At 41.6% G+C, this 21,568-nt stretch overlaps 1 long non-coding RNA gene across 1 annotated transcript; it reads left to right on the top strand.

The window, feature by feature from the left end:
* The first annotated feature begins 654 nt into the window (after positions 1–654).
* Positions 655–21,568, top strand: LOC137641978 (uncharacterized). The gene is made up of 3 exons (XR_011044622.1): positions 655–735; positions 7,721–7,841; positions 21,463–21,568. It is a non-coding gene; the product is annotated as an uncharacterized lncRNA (long non-coding RNA).

Raw genomic sequence — 21,568 nt, 5'->3', positions numbered from 1 at the left:
TTGCTTTAATGGACCTGAGTCATCGAGCTCCTGATAATTCCATCAAATGAATCAGTTACTGGTAGCGCTTGAGTAATACAGATATTACTCTCCTGTTAAAAAGAAAAAAGAAAAACTTTCTCTGAAAATAATAATTTCATATAGATATTACACATAGGAAATAAATTGTTACAGTTTTACATAGATATTAATGGGTATTTGTAGTATTTATTCCTTCAATAGACGGGTAATATATGTATATAATATATATATATATATATATATATATATATATATATATATATATATATATATATATATATATATATATATATATATATATATATTGTATTTGAGAGTGTCTTATCTGCGTGTGTATCAGGACATTTGAATGTGTCCATTATTTATGGGCGTGTCCATGCATAAAAAAAAAAATGAAAAAGTCTTGAAAAAAAAAGAGTCAGAAAAGTAGTTCGTCATATTTCTACCCTTTGATCCCAAAACCAGTAGAATTAAGTGTGAAATTACAGTATGATTTCTTCTATCTTTATATAATGGAATTCAAAAGCAAGGCAAGCGTAAATAACGATTTCTTAAGAAAAATCAATCCACGTTCCAGTAATCCTGGCAAATGTATTGTTCCGCACTCAAGATTTTCATTACACTGGCTGTCATTGTTGAAGAAAACATTGGGTAAAATTACCTCTCTTCATATCCGATATTTTCGGTAATTAAACGTTCTACATTTTTCTAAAGGTTAGTACCGTCAATTTAATCGCCAGGTTAGGTGTATTAAAGTATTTTCAGAGTTATCTTCAAATAAATGGGGAGATATATAGTTAGCAAATGTTGGTACTTGGTAGGCGTACTCCATTTGAGTCTGCAGTCAATTGCCAAGACATTTTGCCAATGGCACCACTTCGTACTTGCAAATCTTTTGTTCTGTGCAAGTTTAATTTATAATGAAGGTAAGTTTTGGGGTGTATGTATGATAGCGGCCACCTGTATGTACAGTATTGTCCAACTTCCGGTAGGGCCACCTGTGTGTACGGTATTATGTCCAACTTCCGGTAGGTAAGGACACTGCTTTTAGGTTAGGTAGAGGAGAAAGTTTAGGTTAGTTGATGTCCATTTTAAAGGAACGCGTGAGGAACTGACCGCTGGTATGCAAAGGCTCCTAAGTATTAATAGGCTATTTAACAAACTTTGGATGCCCCTGGTTAAGAGGCCTCTTCAGTGTGTTTTTCTTTACAGCTATATGAAATAGTAATTTTATTTCGAATTATAAAACTAAATTGACTGCCCCGCCTTATTTTGACCAAATTTCTGTTAAATATAAGGCACCTATGATTTTTTTCTTTTTTTTTTTTTGATTTAGAATAGTCAACTCTACATTCTGTTTGAAGTTATAGAGGTTGATTCATCTCAGGGCATAGTGTTGAATAATGTGACTGACATATTTTCCTAATAGCATATAACGTTCAACTATAAAAATAGGTTAAAAATATGGTTTATTTTTTTGCCAATACCTAATTAAACTTAAAATGTGTGTGATGCCCTATATTTTTCAACCAGTATTCGGGTAGCTTGGGTGATTGTGAGCTCTTATTATTTGGGTATTATTACAGTTTCATCCATTATGGGAAATCTATTATAATAATATATTTCCCGAGTAAAGCAAGTCTTTTGTAGTATTTCTGTAAAATATTATCTGTCGCAAATGCCTAGTTCTGTATATATCGACGATCAAACTCACGCTAATCATGTCTTCCTCCCAGATTTTTTCTAAGTCTGTTGTTATTGTTGACTGTGTCTTGTATTTGTTTAAATGAGCCCTGTAACCACTATAATCCACTGACAAACTAGTCCACTATGAAGTCTTACACGTTTGGCCAATCACACCGCCTGTCCACTATGACGTCATACATGTTTGGCCAATCACAGCGCGACAATACATTATCTTCCCAGGCATTTCAATTCGTTCATAAACATGGAGACCATAGAAAGCATGTCAACTCATGTTGCACAAGAAGTTGAAATTCCATCTTCTTGTCCTGACTCTTTCCTAACTTACAATGAATTTGTTGAAAAACTAGTGCATTTGTGCCAGAGAGACAATTTAATTTTACAAAATAAAAATTGTCTTGCATGCCAAGGAACCTTCCCAACGGCTTCATGTTTTCCTCAAAGCAGCAGCACATCTTTATGAACCAACAGTTTAAGGTAAGCTTCATTAATTTATAGAGTATATTATAATGGTGATATAACGATGTATACAGCAGTACCATCACTTTGGATTTGGTTTGATCGATGTGTTAGGTAGTGGCTGTAAGGGGGGGGTCGCAGGAGCTAGGCCTAGGTAGGGGTACAGGGCCCTTGGTTAGGTGGTTGTATTAGGTTCGGTAGTGTCCCGAAAATCACTGTGGCCTTAAGGGGGGGTCGCAGGGGGGGGGCGGAGCCCCCCCCCCCCCGGTAGGCCTAGGTAGGGATACAGGGCCCCTATGCTAGGTTAGGTGGGTTTTCTTAGGTTCAGTAGTGCCCTGAAAATCACTGTGGCCTCAAGGGGGGGGGGGGGCAGAGCCAGTCCCCCCCCCCCCCCCCGGTAGGGCTAGATAGGGGTATAGGGGGAGGGGTGGTGGAAGGATAAGTATTCATTTATTGCAAATATTTGACGCCCCCCCCCCCCCCACCCAAAACCCGGGTTCCCACCTGGTGTCCCCCATAATTGTTGGGATGAAGTAGGGTCTTTCTGCATTCTGGAACAACTTGTTGTTTTAACTCCAATTACATAGTAAATCTCTAAATCGGATGGTTTGCGGTCAAAATAAACGTCAAATTCGTTGAAACTACACTATTTCTGATGCAACAAATATATTTTTATTCCAGTTTCCCCATAATGGATGAAACTGTAAATTTACCCTTATTTGTCCCAAATTGTTATATTCTAATGGTAATCTGTTTAGTGTGTTAGATCCTTGAAAAAGAGACATTACATCTTGAAGGTATGACTAAACCACACAATGAGACGTGTGCATCACAACGCACATTGCTGAAGTTCTGAATGGAAAGTCCCAAGGGTAGTTCTGAACACATTGAATGCAATGCACCAATCAGGAAAGGAATCAGTCCATAATTTTCGTCATAATCTGTACTTAAAAATTCATGGCTTATTATGTAGTATTAAAAGAATCTACGCCGTATATGAATACATAGAACTTCAGTGCGATATCCTATCCTTGGCACTAGGTCCTGACCTAGTTAACCTGAACTTGTATCCCACTGAGCGAGACCAAAGAAAAAGCCAGTTGAATCTGGTAAGTCAGGTGCAGCCTGACATGACCTTCCGTTATCTAGGCTACAATGTTATGTAACCTACTACAGCCAAGACTTAATTTAAGGCAGCCTTTTCAAAGCCTTACTACACAATGTTGCATTTTACATAAAGCAAAAATGGGCCTGCCTTATATAATTAATCAAGATTTGCTGCATTTCCCTACCTAAATTACAGGACTGACCTAACTAGAATCCTGGATTGATCCTTACCCTGCCAGACTAAGACAAACACCCCCCCCCCCACTCCTAATGTGACTTGAAATGCTCTAGATAGAATCAAATAGAGAATTGAGGCTATATCGCAACATGACTTGCAATGGTGTAGATTAAATCAAAATATGAAGGTGTATTATAACTTAACCTCCACAACACATTCTTGTTCAGAACATATTTATCAAATCTTTACTGCACATCGCTAAGTTTTATGATATAAAGAATTATACAGCTTTGATTGTCAAAACTTTGCCCTAGTATTATTACAGTTTCAGCCAAAATATAGTATTTTTTAGATGATTTTTTACAAGTTATTCGAATCTTCCACAAATTAAGGGTAATGGAAATATTTGAATTTGCCATTAGTGTTCCTGATTGTTATTCCAAGAATGTATTTACACTGCCGTGGATTTTTTTTTTTTTTTTTTTTTTTTTTTTTTTTTTTTTTTTTTTTCCCTCCAGCAAAACACAGAAAAAGCTTTACTAATATAAGAATGCGGTTTTATATAGAAAAAACTCCAGTTTTTTTTATATAACATTTACCTCGGTTGCTAATAAATATTTTGATAGGATATACCCTAATATATCCTGTGGTAAAGGGGGTTGGGAAACGGGTTTTGGGTGGGGGAAAATTTACGGGCAAAATGGTGAAACACTTCACTTATTCTCATGGATGCTAAGAAATCCACAAAAAAAAAAAAAAAAAATCACACTATAGGGGTATCCTAGGTAAATGTGTAGGAGAGCTCCGCGGAAGATCTTGAAGAATTTAAACACCTACAATTCACTATATCATATAGAACGCTTATATAATAGTCAATATATGAGCAGCTTCTATTTAACGAAGATATTCGTGTGTATAGTTATGTTTCACTTGGATTTTTTCTAAGTGTTTGTTTTTGTTTACTGTGTGATGTCTTGGCTAAAATGAGCTGTTTCACCGCCTTACTGCGTATGGCAAACTAGTTCTCAATGCTATTCTAACCAATAACAGGTGTTTTCTTGACGTCACACTGTTTGAAAACCAATCATGGCGGTTTTTACAAATCTAGCCAATGCTGACACTTATTACTTCACTTATCCCTGCTATTTTTCCACCAGTTTCCACAGTTTACGTGAAGTTCCGCGGAGGAATATTTTTGCACGTCTCGGATCTCCCTTCAAACTGAAAAGCTCATTTTGCCGTGAAGTATGGAGCAATTAGCAGGACCTTCATCCCGTTCCGACTGTGTCACTTGTGACAATTGCTTTATTTCTTATGGGGATTTTTGTGTACATTATTCAGGAAAGTTGATTTGCTAATTGCATTTGCTCAAACGTCATGGTTTGATTTTGGCAGAGAAAAAGTGCCCTTATTGTGAAAATGTGTGCCGTATAGATTACAACAAATTAGCATTCCGGTGTGATCGTAGTGTGGTTACTCGTGGGAAAAGGAAGAGGAGGTGCAATTTTTTCGTGTCTTGTTTCAAAGGTAAGTTAGATATTGAGACTAATTTGAAGTTTGTGTTCCTTTTTTTGCAAAAGGCGTTTTCATTTGAATTTGTTTCGTTTGAACTGAAACTCAATGTGGCCTTAAGGGGGGGTCGCAGGGGGGGCAGAGCCCCCCCCCCCCCCCCCCCCCCCCCCCCCCCCGGTAGGCCTAGGTAGGGGTACAGGGCCCCATAGGCTAGGTTAGGTGGGTGTCTTAGGTTCGGTGGTGCCCTAAAAATTACTGTGGCCTTAAGGGGGGTCGCAGGGGGGGCGGAGCCCCCCCCCCCCCCCCCCGGTAGGCCTAGGTAGGGGTACATGGCCCCCAGGGTAGGGTAGGTAGTTGTATTAGGTTCGGTAGTGCCCCGAAAAAATCACTTTTCTCCTCCCCCCACCCAAAAACCCCGCTTCCCCACTGGGGTCCCCCATAATTGTAGTAGTAGGTTTATGCTTACATTTTCTGTGTAAGAGTTAGGTGGTTATAGGAGGATTATCTCACAGTTTCAAGGTAACTGTAGCTCTAATTTACTGTTTTCTTTCGTTTTCTACTTTTAGAAACTTTTAAATCGAGCGCAGAGCTCTCCTACACATTTACCGTATCCTATTCCCCTAAAATATTAGGCTAAGCCTGTGACCTTGGAAAGGGGGTAACAGGGAGGCTTGCCTACCAGCTAGGTCTCTAACCTGGGAAGGGTGATCTGGGGGACTTGCCTCCAGACTAGGTCTATGACCTGGGAACTCCAAGGTTACGTTAGGTGGGTCTGTTAGACTCTGGCCTTTTACAAATCTCAAAATGTTGAATAATCCCGTTTTTTCCTGTTTTTTGCCCATCCAAAGTCCCAGGTTCCCACCCTTTGTCAGGAAGGGGGTGGGATAACGGGAGAATGGCTTATTTGCTGTGGAAATAAGTCAAATTCGTTGTAAGCACATTATTTACTGTAGGTAAAGTTTCTTTTTTTTTCACTTGCATATGTAGGTCCGTGTTCCATAATTTTGCTAGTTTTCTCCCGATGGTATTTTGTTTTCTGTCAATGCATTGTTGGTAAAAATGCCTGATCTATCTTTGTTTTTGGATGTGAATTACGGGTACGGTAAAAATGCTGAAACCTGATAGGTTGCTTTGTTTCAACATTATTCAATTAACTGCAATTTTGGAATTCTTACATCCTAAAAATGTTGGTTGGCTGTCATGGATTCAGTTGTTCATACATGCAGTAGTTGTTTCTTTTCGTATTTTGAGGTTATTGCACGTTTTCATGTCCATTACAATTGAACTCCAGAAGTAGTAAATAGGATTCTGCGTGAAAATTCAATGCTACCAAAATGTGTCCCACGGCAAGTGTCATGGTGGTATTATACTGAAATAGTAGCCCTTGGGCTAACTCCTGTAGCAGACCATAGAAACAATGAGATAATGTTTAATCGCGAGCATATGGCAGAGCAAAAAACAGTAAAACATTAACCCAATTAAGTAATGAGGTATTTGTAATATGTCGACTTCAACGTATGACTCAACTCCATAGAAAATGGGGTGGAAAACCCCATTTTCTGTGTGTCCAGAAGTCTGGAAAATACAAGCGCTATTTTGATTACGGACCACCACCACCTTCTTCTCTCTCTTTTTTTTTTTTTACATTGACATATTTAGGTTAGACAGCTGCTTTTATTTTATCCGTTTTCTGTATTCTTCCGCCCAAAACCCCAATTTCTCACTGTAGAACCCAAGATCTCTAAATCTGATAATTTGCGGTAGAAATTAAGGTCGAATTCATTGAAAACATGCTATTGAGCTAGAAAAACAATATATATTTATATTAGTTATCCAATATGGCAGAAACTGCAATTTTACCATTTACCAACAAATGTTCACACTTAGTAACTGTATGATAGGTGAATATCTTTTCAAAACTGCATTTGCTTATAAGACGTGGAAGATTTCCGAATGTTTGCATATTTTCTAAATTTTAAGAAGCAGGAGGATAACAACATATATAAAGCAACACGAATGTTAAAATAACTTCTGTCTATCTTTTCACTGGCATACAAATTAATGGTGAATACACTTCCCTTGGAATCCACTCAGCACTCCAAAAAGGTAATAACAGAGCTAACCCTGTGACTGTTCCCCCCTAGGTTTGATCTAGCCTAGTATTTCAGATGCTACAGATATACCTGAAGTTGAAAATGGTCCGTGCATCTGCCCCATTCCTTTCTGATCTGTACTAGACTCTGAGGAATCCTCAGAGGGGTTTGGGTTCCTTATTGATATCCTGATCTGCTAGCTCTTTGGGTAGGTTCTTATAGAGAAAGAGCTTGGTCAGGCTCTTCTCTCTTGGCAGTGCTTCAGAGTCCCTTATCTGTTAGTTTCTGTGCTTTTCAGTTGGAGACATTCTCTCATTCAACTTTGAGGGATACAGTATGTCTATATCTATGCTGCAAATTTTTTTTTTTTTTTTTTTTTTTTTTTTTTTTTTTTTTTTTTTTTTTAAGGCTTAGTTCTATAGGTATTTGGGTCCTTATAATAGGAATTCGATGGCTATTTATTAATAGTGTTCACGAAAAATATCTGGTGAATCAATTAATACCAATGAATAGTTAACATTGCTTTTTTAAAGGTCTTTTTAGATCATTATAAAACCAAGAAAGTCATGTTCAAATTCATTTATATGATTATACAAAATGGTGGGAGAATATGTTAAATATTTAAACAATTTATTTTTCATCACAGGTGCATATTGAGCAGTGAGTTATGGGAGACTAAAAAATTGAAGTTTATCATTTTCTGGATCTTCAACGAAAGCATAGCATCTATAAAACCCAGCTAGTTGCAGTAACTAGAGTTTTAAAAGGTAAGGCATTGGAAGATTTTTGTTTGTGACATGTGAATGGTATTATTAAAAAAAAAAAAAAATTGGCTTGTTAGTAGATTGACTTTCAAGTGAAATATAATTGGATTAGTCATGTTATGGATTATGATGATTATAGATTTAAAATGGATTTTATTAAGACTGGTAAGTTTGTGGATTGAGTAAGATTAGATTTAAATAATTAGATTCTGAAGGGGTTTTCTGTAAATTTTAGTTGAGCGCATTGTCAAGATTTGACGCTGATCTGAGAGCTGATTTGCTCTTCTATTAGAGGAGTTTTCCAGTCCTCTCTTTACTGATTTTACTTGATGGCTTCACGCCACCTCTGCGAGTTAGCAAGGCGGGACTACTCCTGTGCGCTGACCGTAGTGGATCTGTAATAAGATTTATTCCGGGTGAGTGAAATGTAAAGCATTCTGCTTTTCCAACTAGGGTTGTAGCTTAGCAACTAATAATAATAATCATAGAAGGAAAGGAATAGTAGGTTCATCCTCTGGTATTGAGATTTACATTTTGGGGGTTGTTCCTCAATAAACCTGTTTGCCAATACAGTAACCTCAGCCATATGCTCCCGGTGTTTTGGTCACCAATCCCAGACCTAGCAGCCGCCCTAGAGGATGACTTCTAACATCACGTTGACGGACTCGACTTGTAACTATTTAGCTTTAGCGTCTCAAACTCCCATCAGACAGACTGCCAGTCATGGACATTTCCAGTATATCACAATTCTTTTGTTTTTCCGCTGCTTTGCCTGTTTTAAAGGGTAATCAACAGGGTACTGATTACACCAGACCTTAGGTGGACCCTGGAGATGCTCCAAGGGCCATAATCATAATGGTACACAGACCTGCTGAAACTCTTGAATTAAAGTGCCAAGGAACTACCCCCATGTCATAATCTACTTTGCCAACCCCATATGTAGAGGTACCACAGCTCTGACATCCCCCTCTCTCCACGGTTGTACACCCAGCATCTCGCAGTTGTGAAAGACTTTTTGTTAGGCATTAAAAAGCTATCTGGATACTTCCTGAGGTCTTTAGCAGCTGTATATCAAGCAAAGAGGGTCATCTGCATTTGTTGCCATATAAGGGGTAACTTCAGTCGTAGCCTCCCTGCAGTTAATAGTGGATTTCCATGTCTACCTTTGCCAAAAGAAGCTTCTTTCAGTCTTGGTGGTAAAAGGCTATCACTCAGCCTAAAATCATCATGGGAATTGTCTACTCGGGAATAGCTTCAAGTAGGCTTATCCAGCAAGAGAACTTGACTGGCTGTGGGGTATGTAGCCAGTCATCAGGCCCCTCAAAAGACTGGCTGTGGGGTATGTAGCCAGTCATCAGGCCCCTCAAAAGACTGGCTGTGGGGTATGTAGCCAGTCATCAGGCCCCTCAAAAGGGCCCCTAACAAAATGTTATGACAGACGTCAGATAAGGATCTCATTCTGAAGACAGATTTTATCTTTCACCCTTGTTTCAAAGTTTTTGGTGAAAACCTAGATCTACAGTTTGAGTCTTTCTCCATAACCCTCCCTTAGGGGTGCAACTAATAGATTGGATGATTTGCCTTTTTGTCTTGTGAGGCTACTTAGACAATACCTGAAGAGAATCCAACCCTTCAGACCACAGATTCAAAATATTTTTATTGTATCTGGCAGGACTAAATAAAGATTTTAAGGGAGACTTTTTTTCTGATGTCATGAAAGTATCAAGAGAGCATATCCCCAAGCAGCAGATGACCCCAAGGATTCAGTTCCAGCATGGTTTCATGAAGTTAGCCTTCAAGAGGAACATGTCAGTGGCACAAGTACTGAAAACCGAGTGTCGAAGTGCCAGACAACTTTTACACCCCACTGTCTGTAGGAGTATACCCACAAGTCTTCAGACATTTTCTCTGGGACCTGCTTTAGCTGCTCAGCAGGTTGTGTAGCTACTAAGCTCCTTCTAGGACAAGAAGTTTAATATAATGGTCGCTTCATCAGACTAGAATTAGTTGTAGTGTGTCTGGCCCTTTTTCCTCTATTCCTTCTCCTCTTTTAAGGTGTAGCAATTGTGCGATTATTTACTCGATCTGACGTTTGATGCATGCAATTTCTCACACTGAGGTATGTTCTATATATAATACATGTAAAATAGAAGTATCTTCTCCAGGTTTGTATGCAGAACCCATTACTTTTTATTGGGCCCACATAATGACAGCATATCCTCATTAGGGCATACTGTGTTCTTCTGTGACCATCTATCCATAGGTTAGAAGTTGTAGGAGTCATAACTTCCACAACTCTTGAAGTCAGTGTCTTGACATCTCAGCAATTTTAAACCAGCAGGTAGGGTTATTGGGGATTCTTCCCTTCTTATTGTGAGTCTCCTTTTAAAGGACGAGGATTTCTGTTTGTGTTAGAAACCAATACAGAATTTAAAAGTAATTTTGTTTTCTGCTAGTTTCACTTCAAACCTCTACCATCCTGGATACCCAAGGCTAAGGTCAAAGTGGCTTTTAGGCATACTAGCAAAGGGGGAGATAAGTACAGAGATCTCATTATAAATTTTCACAGTTGAGTTCCAGATAATCGCTCCCATTGGAAGACTCGGGGTTTGTGTATTGTGGTTTAGAAAAACACAAGTTACTTTTCAAATGTGGGATATTTGTGCGGGATTGGATTGCCGCTGAAATAAATTATATTTCTTGGTCAACAGATTAAAGTAGTACTAATTTTCTCACATCACATATGCATAATGATTTCTAGTCATAGGAATGAATTCAAGTTTCAGGTAATGGATCTAGTTGAACTTTCATGCAAACGATAAAATTTGCCCGTTTTCAAATTACAATAGACTTGGCTCATCAAAGTATGAAAGTAAGGTTAGATTTTTACTGCAATAAGGTAGAATGGGTTCATCAATTTATTATGTTGGGATTGATTAAAAGAATAATTGAAACTAGGTTTATTTAGGGTGTGTCCACTTGACCAGGCGGTGACAAACGGCCAAACATAATCAGAGGCACGAAAACAAAAACCAAAGGCATGAATTTAGCAATTAAAAAGTGCTGCAAGGTCTAGCTTATCCTCATGGTCTCCTTACTTATTAACAAGGCAAAGTTAAAAACCAATATCTACAAAGTGGTACTAAAACTACTTACTTACTTTACTTTGATGGCTGCTTTTCCGGTCCCATACAGCAGGGGAACCCCACTCTCTGCAGGACCTCCACTGTCATTTTACCTTGTTCGTACGCAGTATTTATCTTTTCAAGTCGCATATTGTTCATTTACTGTTAAATCGTCACTGTCAAAAGACTCATGAAATAAGAAAGTCTTCAGTTTCCTCTTGAAAGCCTTAATGTCTTCAATCATTCGAATGTTTCGTGGGACCTTATTATATAGTCTTGGGGCCGCATATTTAAAGGCTCTGGAGCCCAAAGTGGACATAAATCTAGGTTCCAACAGTTTGAAACCATCTGTAACTATTCTCGTGTTGACACGATTTGTTGGCTGCGCAATATGTAGCAATTCTCTCAAGTATTTTGGATAACCGGTTCTGATAACTTGGTGGGTTATTGTACATATTTTAAATTCAATTTTCGTTTTAGTCGGCAGCCAGTGTAAATTAATTAGTATAGGGTTGATCCTTTCTCTAGGTGGGACACCTTTTATCAGTCTTGCTCCTCTGTTTATTATGTTATACTTTACCCTTAGGAGTTATTTGATAGTTGCCAGGCCAATGAAGTACTGTATAGTATTATTGCCATGGTGAGCAGCCTTGTAGGGAAGTAGTGCCATCAGTGGATCTCAAATTGGGTACTTTAGGTATTACTTAGAGGTCTTTGCAGTGTTCCCTTTGTCTCCAGCAACGTTTGCTGTGTATCATTCTGCCCCCGTTATTGCTTCCTTTCCTACATCTTGCTGTCCACCCCTCTACTAATCCCTAGCTGTAGGGTTTTAACCCTAGTTTCACATTAGCATTTGATGACCCAAAGGCCCCAGCGGTGGGCTGTACATCCCAAATTCATAAATACAATCTGTGGTGAACAGCAAAATTAAAAGGAAAATATAGAATTGCAATCTCCAGTTTGGTGCATTATAGTTTCTACACTTTACAACAAAAAGGAAGGGCAAAACACAAGGACTATTTACCTAGAACTAGAAGTGGAAGCTGTGTGAAGAGTTGATGCAGAGCATTATAGATGAAAATCAAACTTTTTCCAAAATTTTTGATCTTTTAGTAGAGATAGTATAACCATTTATAAATGTGGAGATGTTTATGGCAAATAACACAATAAAATACTGGAACTGATGTTATTAGGTAAACTTAATGTTGGAATCTAGTGTTGGTGTTCTTTGCCTGAACTGTGAACACTCGACCATGTCAGTAAGGCTATTTTCCTGTGAATTGCTAGCTTCTGACATAGCCACTTCCCATCGTGTTCTAGTAATAATGGTTACCTATCACAGTGCCTAGTCATGTAGATGCAGAATTAATGTATCTTTCTATACAAATCCAAATCCTCATCCTTTAAAAGGATTATGCTTTCAGTGAATTTGGATACAGCTGTTAAACTTTACAGAGCTGGTGGTAGGAAAGGCCTGCCCACTTGACAGTCCAGTGAGTTCACACTTTATTTTGAGTCAGCAGAGAGCATAAATATGCTCCCAGCATCCCTATCGAGTGGAGTGTGGTTTTTTTTTTTTTTTTTTTTCCTCCCATATTGTTATCTTGACGGATGGTCATATCCAAGGTATTTTAGGGAAGACAACAGTTTTGCTAATATATCCAATAACTGCAGCTGTGGGACAGCTGTGTGGTCTTCTTGCTGACTCGTCGTTCATGTTGGATGGCATTACTGTTTGTTGTTTTTCAATATTAATCTTACCCGATGATCATGTAGCTGTCAACTCCGTTGCCCGACAGAAATCTACGGTCGGGATACGCCAGCGATCGCTTATACAGGTGGGGGTGTACTCACCAGCGCCATCTGTGGTCAGGTACTCCAGTACTTCTTGTCAACAAGACCTCAATTTTTCCTCTGTCGTGCCGCCGGCAAGACCTACATGGATACGCTGTTGATTTTGGAGTCTTTTGTTCACGGTTTTGGTGAAGTATTTGCTCTAAAATTTAGCCTTCGCTGTACAGGAAGCTTTTCCCTTAGCTTAGATAGCTTTTGGAATTAATTTGATTTATTGGTTAACGATCTTTGCTTTACTTTGGAATTCCCCCTTGACTGTTCCCTAAATTCAAGATGTCCGACCACTCTCAAGCTCCTAAATATAGGCGATGTAGTGTTAGGACTTGTAATAGGCGTCTTCCGAAGGCCTCTGTTGATCCTCACACCCTTTGTTCCGATTGTAGGGGAAAATCCTGTCAATTGGAAGATCGATGTGGGGAATGTGCTGGGCTTTCGGAATTCGAATTTAATGAATTCCTCAAATATACAACTAGGTTAGAGAAGGAGAGAGTTAGGAGGAGTTCTTCTCGCTCTTTGGTTTATTCCTCTCCCCATGTCCCTCAACCTTTTCCTTCCCCTGTGGTGGTGACCCCCGAACCTGCTACGAGTGCTCAGCCTGATATGACGGATATGTTGCGTGCCATTCAGGCTCTTGGTGATAAGGTGGAATCGTTAGTTAGTGACCACAATCTTCTCTTGGCAGATGTCAAGGAACTTAAAGTGAAGAGTGCAGTGGGAAGTGTTAGTGCCAGTGCTGTGCATAGTGTCAGTGTCAGTGTTGCGCATGAGGATACTTCTGTGCGTGCCAGTCGTCCTCCCAGTCCGGGACCTCTTGCAAGCTCCCAAGCCCAGGGGAGAAGCAACGTCGAAGGACCAAAGGGTTCGGCAGGCCTTGATCGGCGCACAGTTGTATCCTCAGTGGTTGCGGGCGTATCTGATAGAGATCGTCACTTCCACTCCCAGACGAATGAGCCCTTAAATTCCTCGTCTGCGGAAGAGGTTTCCAGGAGGAAACGGTGGACCCAGGTCTCACGACCTCTCAAACGTAAGGTCCCTTCCGAGCTAGTCCAACGGCCCAGGTGTAGCCACTGGGCCAGTTCGGACTCGCCGCAGTCATCTGATGACTGCACACCTCCCAAGAGAGGTAGAGTGGTGCCTCAACAGGCCTCTGCTCCAACCACTGTGGACCCCAAGTGGTCAATGCTGCAGACTATGCAGTCTCAGCTTGCGGCTTTGATGCAGGAGTATCAGGCAGAGAAGGTTAGCACCCCTCCTCCTGCGAGCGCTCCTCCACCTCTACGCAGTCCTCCCTGCCAGACGCATGTTCTTGCGGCTCCTCCTGCTTTCATGTGTGAGCTGCCGCATCGGGAGTTGCCAGGTTCCAGCACTATGCGGCAACCTCCTCAACCCATGAGGCAGGAGCCTCATGCTATGCGACAACCTCCTCAACCCCTGAGGCAGGAGCCTCATGCTATGCGACAACCTCCTCAACCCCTGAGGCAGGAGCCTCAGGCTATGCGGCAACCTCCTCAACCCTTGAGGCAGGAGCCTCATGCTATGCAGCAACCTCCTCAACCCTTGAGGCAGGAGCCTCATGCTATGAGGCATCCTCCTCAACCCATGCAGCACGAGCCTCATACCATGCAGCAGCCGCATTCTATGCAGCATGAGCCTCATCCCATGCAGCTTGAGCCGCATGCCATGCAGCATGAGCCTCATGCCTTACAACCCGTTCTGCAGGATTCAGCCATTCAGCCTGCCGCTCTGCCTTTACCTCTCGCTACTCAACTCTCAGGCGATGAGGTTTCTGAGGATGAAGCTGCCCATCTGGATGATCCTCCATCTGATGTGGAAGGACACAAGTCTTCGCCGCCTTCCTTAGACTTTCGCAAGGTCCTGGCTCTGTTCAGAGAGTTGTACCCTGAACACTTCGTGTCTGCAACCCCTCGTTCTCCTCCCTCCGAGTTTTCTCTGGGCATGCAGTCTACTACGCCTGCCTACACCAAGCTTGTCCTCGCCAGATCATCAAGGAGAGCTTTGAGGGTTATGGGGGATTGGTTGCAGTCCAAGCAGCAACTGGGAAGGACCTCTTTTGTGTTTCCTCCTCCTAAGCTGGCTTCTAAGTCGGGCGTCTGGTATGCCACGGGAGAGGAACCTGGCTTGGGGGTTCCTGCCTCTGCCCAGGCCGACTTCTCAAGTTTGGTTGACTCTCCCCGCAGGTCGGCTATGAGACGCTCGAAGGTCTGCTGGTCCTTTTCAGATCTGGACCACTTGATGAAGGGAGTCTTTCGCGCCTTCGAAATTTTTAACTTCCTCGATTGGTGTCTGGGAGCCTTAAGCAGGAAGACTGCTCCTTCTGACAAAGACGCGGCCATGCTGATCATGTCCAGTATGGACAAAGCAATTCGCGATGGTTCTGGCGAACTTGCGGCTATTTTTGTCTCAGGAGTCCTCAAGAAAAGGGAACATCTATGCTCCTACTTATCGGCTGGTATCACCCCTTGCCAGAGGTCAGAGTTGTTGTTTGCTCCTCTCTCCAAGTGCCTGTTTCCGGAGGAGTTAATCAAGGGGATGGCTGCGGCTCTTATCCAGAAGGATACACATGACCTCATGGCTTCTTCAGCACGTAAGGCTAAAACCTTACCTTCCGTGCCTAGATCTTACCGCACCCCTGTTGCTGATACACCTGCTACTAGGTTCATTCCGCCCTTTCGTGGTAGAGCCTCCAGTAGAGGAAGTACCCGTGCAGACAGTCACCGGGGCAAGTCCAAGAAGGGTGCCAAGTCCACGAAAAGCAAGCTTTGACTTCCTTCCTCTCCAGACAGCTGTAGGAGCCAGACTCAAGACCTTCTGGCAAGCCTGGGAGAGCAGAGGTGCAGACGCTCAGTCTGTCAAGTGGCTAAGGGAGGGATACAGAATTCCGTTCTGCCGCAATCCCCCTCTGACCACATCTCCCATCAACCTCTCTCCCAACTACAAGGAGAAGGACAAGAGGCTAGCGTTACAACAAGAGGTGTCGCTCCTGCTACAGAAGGAGGCAGTGGTGATAGTTCGGGACCATCAATCCCCGGGCTTTTACAACCGTCTCTTCCTGGTGGCCAAGAAGACAGGAGGTTGGAGACCGGTGCTGGACGTCAGTACGCTCAATGCTTATGTCACCAAGCAGACGTTCACAATGGAGACGACGAAGTCGGTCCTAGCAGCGGTCAGGCAGGAGGACTGGATGGTCTCGTTAGATCTGAAAGATGCCTACTTTCACGTTCCCATCCATCCAGACTCCCAACCTTTTCTGAGATTCGTCTTTGGAGAGGTTGTGTACCAGTTCCAAGCCCTGTGCTTTGGCCTGAGCACGGCACCTCTTGTGTTTACGCGACTGATGAGGAATATTGCGAAATTCCTTCACTTGGCAGACATCAGAGCCTCCCTTTATTTAGACGACTGGCTTTTAAGAGCTCCCACAAGTCGTCGCTGTCTGGAGAGTCTCAGATGGACTATGGATCTGACCAAGGAACTGGGCCTCCTGGTCAATTTAGAGAAGTCCCAGCTCGTTCCTTCCCAGACCATCGTTTACCTGGGTATGGAGATTCAGAGTCGAGCTTTTCGGGCTTTTCCGTCGGCCCCAAGAATCAACCAAGCCCTGGAGTGCATCCTGAGCATGCTGAGGAGGAACCGATGCTCGGTGAGGCAGTGGATGAGTCTAACAGGGACTCTTTCATCGCTAGCCCTGTTCATCGAGTTAGGGAGACTCCACCTCCGCCCCCTTCAGTACCATCTGGCAGCTCACTGGAACAAGGATATGACGCTCGAGACGGTCTCAATTCCTGTTTCCAAAGAGATGAGGGCTACTCTAACGTGGTGGAAGAACAGCATTCTTCTCAAGGAAGGTCTTTCGTTAGCTGTTCAGACCCCCGACCATCATCTCTTCTCGGACGCATCAGACTCGGGCTGGGGCGCGACATTGGACGGACAGGAATGCTCGGGGATATGGAATCAGGAACAGAAAACGCTTCATATCAATTGCAAGGAGTTGTTGGCGGTTCATCTGGCCTTAATGAACTTCAAGTCCCTCCAGCTAAACAAGGTGGTGGAGGTGAACTCCGACAACACCACAGCCTTGGCGTACATCTCCAAGCAGGGAGGGACTCATTCGAGGAAGCTGTTCGAGATCGCAAGGGACCTCCTCATTTGGTCAAAAAGTCGAAAGCTCACGCTGGTAACGAGGTTCATTCAGGGCGATATGAATGTCATGGCAGATCGCCTCAGCCGGAAGGGTCAAGTCATCCCCACAGAGTGGACCCTTCACAAGAACGTTTGCAACAGACTTTGGGCCCTGTGGGGTCAGCCAACTACAGATCTGTTCGCTACCTCGATGACCAAGAGGCTCCCATTGTACTGTTCCCCGATTCCAGACCCGGCAGCAGTTCACGTGGATGCCTTTCTGCTGGATTGGTCCCATCTCGACCTGTATGCATTCCCGCCGTTCAAGATCATCAACAGGGTTCTTCAGAAGTTCGTCTCTCACAAAGGGACACGGCTGACGTTGGTTGCTCCCCTCTGGCCCGCAAGAGAATGGTTCACAGAGGTACTGCAATGGCTGGTCGACGTTCCCAGGACTCTCCCTCTAAGAGTGGACCTTCTGCGTCAACCTCACGTCAAGAAGGTACACCCAAGCCTCCACGCTCTTCGTCTGACTGCCTTCAGACTATCGAAAGACTCTCAAGAGCTAGAGGCTTTTCGAAGGAGGCAGCCAGAGCGATTGCCAGAGCAAGGAGGATATCCACTCGCAGAGTCTATCAATCTAAGTGGGAAGTCTTCCGAAGCTGGTGCAGGGCCAATGCAGTTTCCTCTACCAGTACCACTGTAACCCAAATTGCTGACTTCCTGTTACATCTAAGGAACGTTAGATCCCTATCAGCTCCTACGATCAAGGGTTATAGAAGTATGTTGGCAGCGGTTTTCCGCCACAGAGGCTTGGATCTTTCCTCCAACAAAGATCTGCAGGACATCCTTAGGTCTTTTAAACCTCTAAGGAACGTCGGTTGTCCACTCCAGGCTGGAATCTAGACGTGGTCCTAAGGTTCCTGATGTCATCTAGATTTGAACCGCTACAATCAGCCTCTTTCAAGGACCTCACATTAAAAACTCTTTTCCTAGTATGCCTAGCAACAGCTAAGAGAGTAAGTGAGATCCACGCCTTCAGCAGGAACATAGGTTTCACATCGGAAACGGCTACATGTTCCTTGCAGCTCGGTTTTTTGGCTAAAAACGAGCTTCCTTCACGTCCTTGGCCTAAATCGTTCGAGATCCCTAGCCTATCTAACTTGGTGGGTAACGAGCTGGAGAGAGTACTTTGCCCAGTCAGAGCTCTTAGGTACTATCTGAAAAGGTCAAAACCTTTACGAGGACAATCAGAAGCCTTATGGTGTGCTGTTAAGAAGCCTTCGCTACCAATGTCTAAGAACGCAGTTTCTTACTACATCAGGCTTCTGATTAGAGAAGCTCATTCTCATATGAAGGAAGAAGACCTTGCTTTACTGAAGGTAAGGACACATGAAGTGAGAGCTGTGGCTACTTCAGTGGCCTTCAAACAGAACCGTTCTCTGCAGAGTGTTATGGATGCAACCTATTGGAGAAGCAAGTCAGTGTTCGCATCATTCTATCTCAAAGATGTCCAGTCTCTTTACGAGAACTGCTACACCCTGGGACCATTCGTAGCAGCGAGTGCAGTAGTAGGTGAGGGCTCAGCCACTACATTCCCATAATCCCATAACCTTTTTTAACCTTTCTCTTGATTGCTTTTATTGTTGTTTTTGGGTTGTACGGTCGGCTAAGAAGCCTTCCGCATCCTGGTTGATTTGGCGGGTGGTCAATTCTTTCTTGAGAAGCGCCTAGGTTAGAGGTTATGATGAGGTCCTTTAGTATGGGTTGCAGCCCTTTATACTTTAGCCACCTAAGAGTCGTTCAGCATCCTAAGAGGACCGCTACGCTCAGTAAGGAAGACGTACTTATTAAAGGCAGAGTAATGGTTCAAGTCGACTTCCTTACCAGGTACTTATTTATTTTTTATTGTTATTTTGAATAACTAATAAAAATGAAATACGGGATACTTAGCTTCTTTGTTAACATGTATACTGGTCTCCACCCACCACCCTGGGTGTGAATCAGCTACATGATCATCGGGTAAGATTAATATTGAAAAATGTTATTTTTATTACTAAAATAAATTTTTGAATATACTTACCCGATGATCATGATTTAAATGACCCGCCCTTCCTCCCCATAGAGAACCAGTGGACCGAGGAGAAAATTGAGGTCTTGTTGACAAGAAGTACTGGAGTACCTGACCACAGATGGCGCTGGTGAGTACACCCCCACCTGTATAAGCGATCGCTGGCGTATCCCGACCGTAGATTTCTGTCGGGCAACGGAGTTGACAGTATTCTCATCGGGTAAGTATATTCAAAAATTTATTTTAGTAATAAAAATAACATTTTTCTCACTTGTATGGTTGTATAACAGCAGCAGTAACGAATCCTCAGAAAGGGGTTTACACTTAAGCTTTATTTCACTTACAGCCAAGGAAGCCACTGCTGAGTGTGATAGGGGCGGTTGCCGACCACCCCTTTCTTTCAATGTCTTCCTGATCTTTGGAAAATGATAAGGACATACAGCTGGTTGCTGTCGCTCTTTAGAGTTCATGTCTTTTCCCTAAAGTGTCGTCGTTGGCTTGTGCGACCCCATGATGGAACACTTCAAATTCTTCCTCCTCTGCCTCTTCTTTTCTGAATCCCTCCCTGCAACTTCCAGGAGAACAACAAATCTATTCGAGACGTCCAGGAAGTTGGACCGATAGGACTTAGTTCGTGTGACATTACCATTTCTCTCTGCTTAGGATGGGGTAGATTGCACTACCAGACTCCCTGGGAGTGCCAATACTGTAGTTTTCTCTTGTGGGAAGAAACATTGGCAAGTATATATACCAGGTGACTGGATATCTGAAATAGATGTTCTTGCATAGTTTTGTATCTTGTGGAGTGGTGCTATGTCCGCATGCACTATGTCCTCAGGCTCTAGACTCCTATGACTTGGATCTCTACTCTCACTGATTCTCCAAGTTAGAGAGGAATTCAGATTTTGAAAAGAGAAAACTGTTAAATTGCTGTCTCCTAAATCTGTAAACAATTATGTACATTTTTCAATAGTTTATCTGAGACCAGACTTTTCCCTTGATATGTTGTCTTTAAAAATTATGGTTTCATTTTGATATAATAACTGTAAAAGATGGTTATTTAGCTTCTCTACTTAATTCATTATTCATTTAGGTTAGTTGTATACCCGGACATCACATAACTCATTAAATCTTTATATTATTGATGGGTTTATATAAAAAAAAGTTTATTTTACAATCCTAATATCATTACAAATATCTGTGAAGATAAACTGCCAATTCACTAAGAGGAATATAGTACAAAACTAAGTCTGGATCCTTTAATGATATTCTTATTCTTAGGGTTCCAGGATGGATGGCTTAACCTAAGTCATTATTTGTTAACAAGTTATTAGATAAAACTACGTAGCTTGAGGTTTAGATTTATACAAAGGAATCTTAAAGACCGCTAAATACTGGGAGCTTGAAATTGTAAGAGTCATGCTGATGCTTGCTAAAGAATCGGTGATATACAGTAATCACTATGGTAGTCAAGACAATAATGTATTTGTTAGTTGATATGCTATGAGATTAGTAATTTGATTAGACAATAATAGGTTGGTCAAGTGACAAAGGTAGGATAGGGCAACCTATGGTAAATAAAGGTAGGATTATAATGGATAAGCTTAGATATATTCATTTATTTAAGGGAACATTGTTTAATCATGGGCAGAAAACATTTGTTGTTCTGTTTAGTAATTTAAAAGATGTAAAACCGGGCTTATGTAGGATCTGGGTATAAGAAGCTGGTTCATGGATTGAAGGTTAACCAGAAAATTCACTTTAACTAATGTGATAGTAGAATAGCTGGAGCTACTTTATGGAGGGTCAATACAATATATGGTATGATGAAAATTTAATATGCCATTTCAATTAAAAGAATGATACAATTACTTGAAAAATTTAGTTAGTTGTAGGTTGCTTTGAAGAGTGAAAACACCATTAATTATTGATTTACACAACACTATACTCTTGTATACTAAGAAATACTGTATTATGCATGTCAATAAACCCTATTTTTGCTAAGAATTTATACATATTTTTGCATAAATATTTTGTGCGTATTGTGAGTTTGACCAGGTATCCTCTGTGGTGTAGGGTAGAATGTTTTATACTGCAATTATGGTTTATTGATTATCTCTTGAGAATTGTAGGGATTGATTGAAGATTAGGGAAGCTTCTGTTAGTGTTCTATCAGAGGCTAGTTATTAGATTTTTGTAGTGAAGTATTTCCTTGTTAGGATTTAAAGGATAATACTTTTCCATATTACAAGATAAACTTAATAAATGTCATGGACATGTCTAGATTACCATTTTATATTTGATACTGTACATTTGAATATATTTAGTTTATCATGTAGAATATTTAATAAAAGTATAGTCTTAATATTGAGGTGTATAGTAAAATACTGTATCAATAAAACATATATCTGTACAATTAACATCTTTTATTTTTCAGATTAGAATCATCAAAAGAGCAGGAGAAAATTAATAATAGCCTTCTGCTCAAAAAAGAAAATTAAACTGCAAAATCACCAATGATGAAGATCCGCAGCAAGTAACCT

This window comes from Palaemon carinicauda, chromosome 6, assembly GCF_036898095.1.
Source record: "Palaemon carinicauda isolate YSFRI2023 chromosome 6, ASM3689809v2, whole genome shotgun sequence".
Classification (NCBI taxonomy): Eukaryota; Metazoa; Arthropoda; class Malacostraca; order Decapoda; family Palaemonidae; genus Palaemon; species Palaemon carinicauda.
Note: the sequence above shows the minus strand (reverse complement) of the source record. Positions and strands in the feature narration are given on the sequence as shown.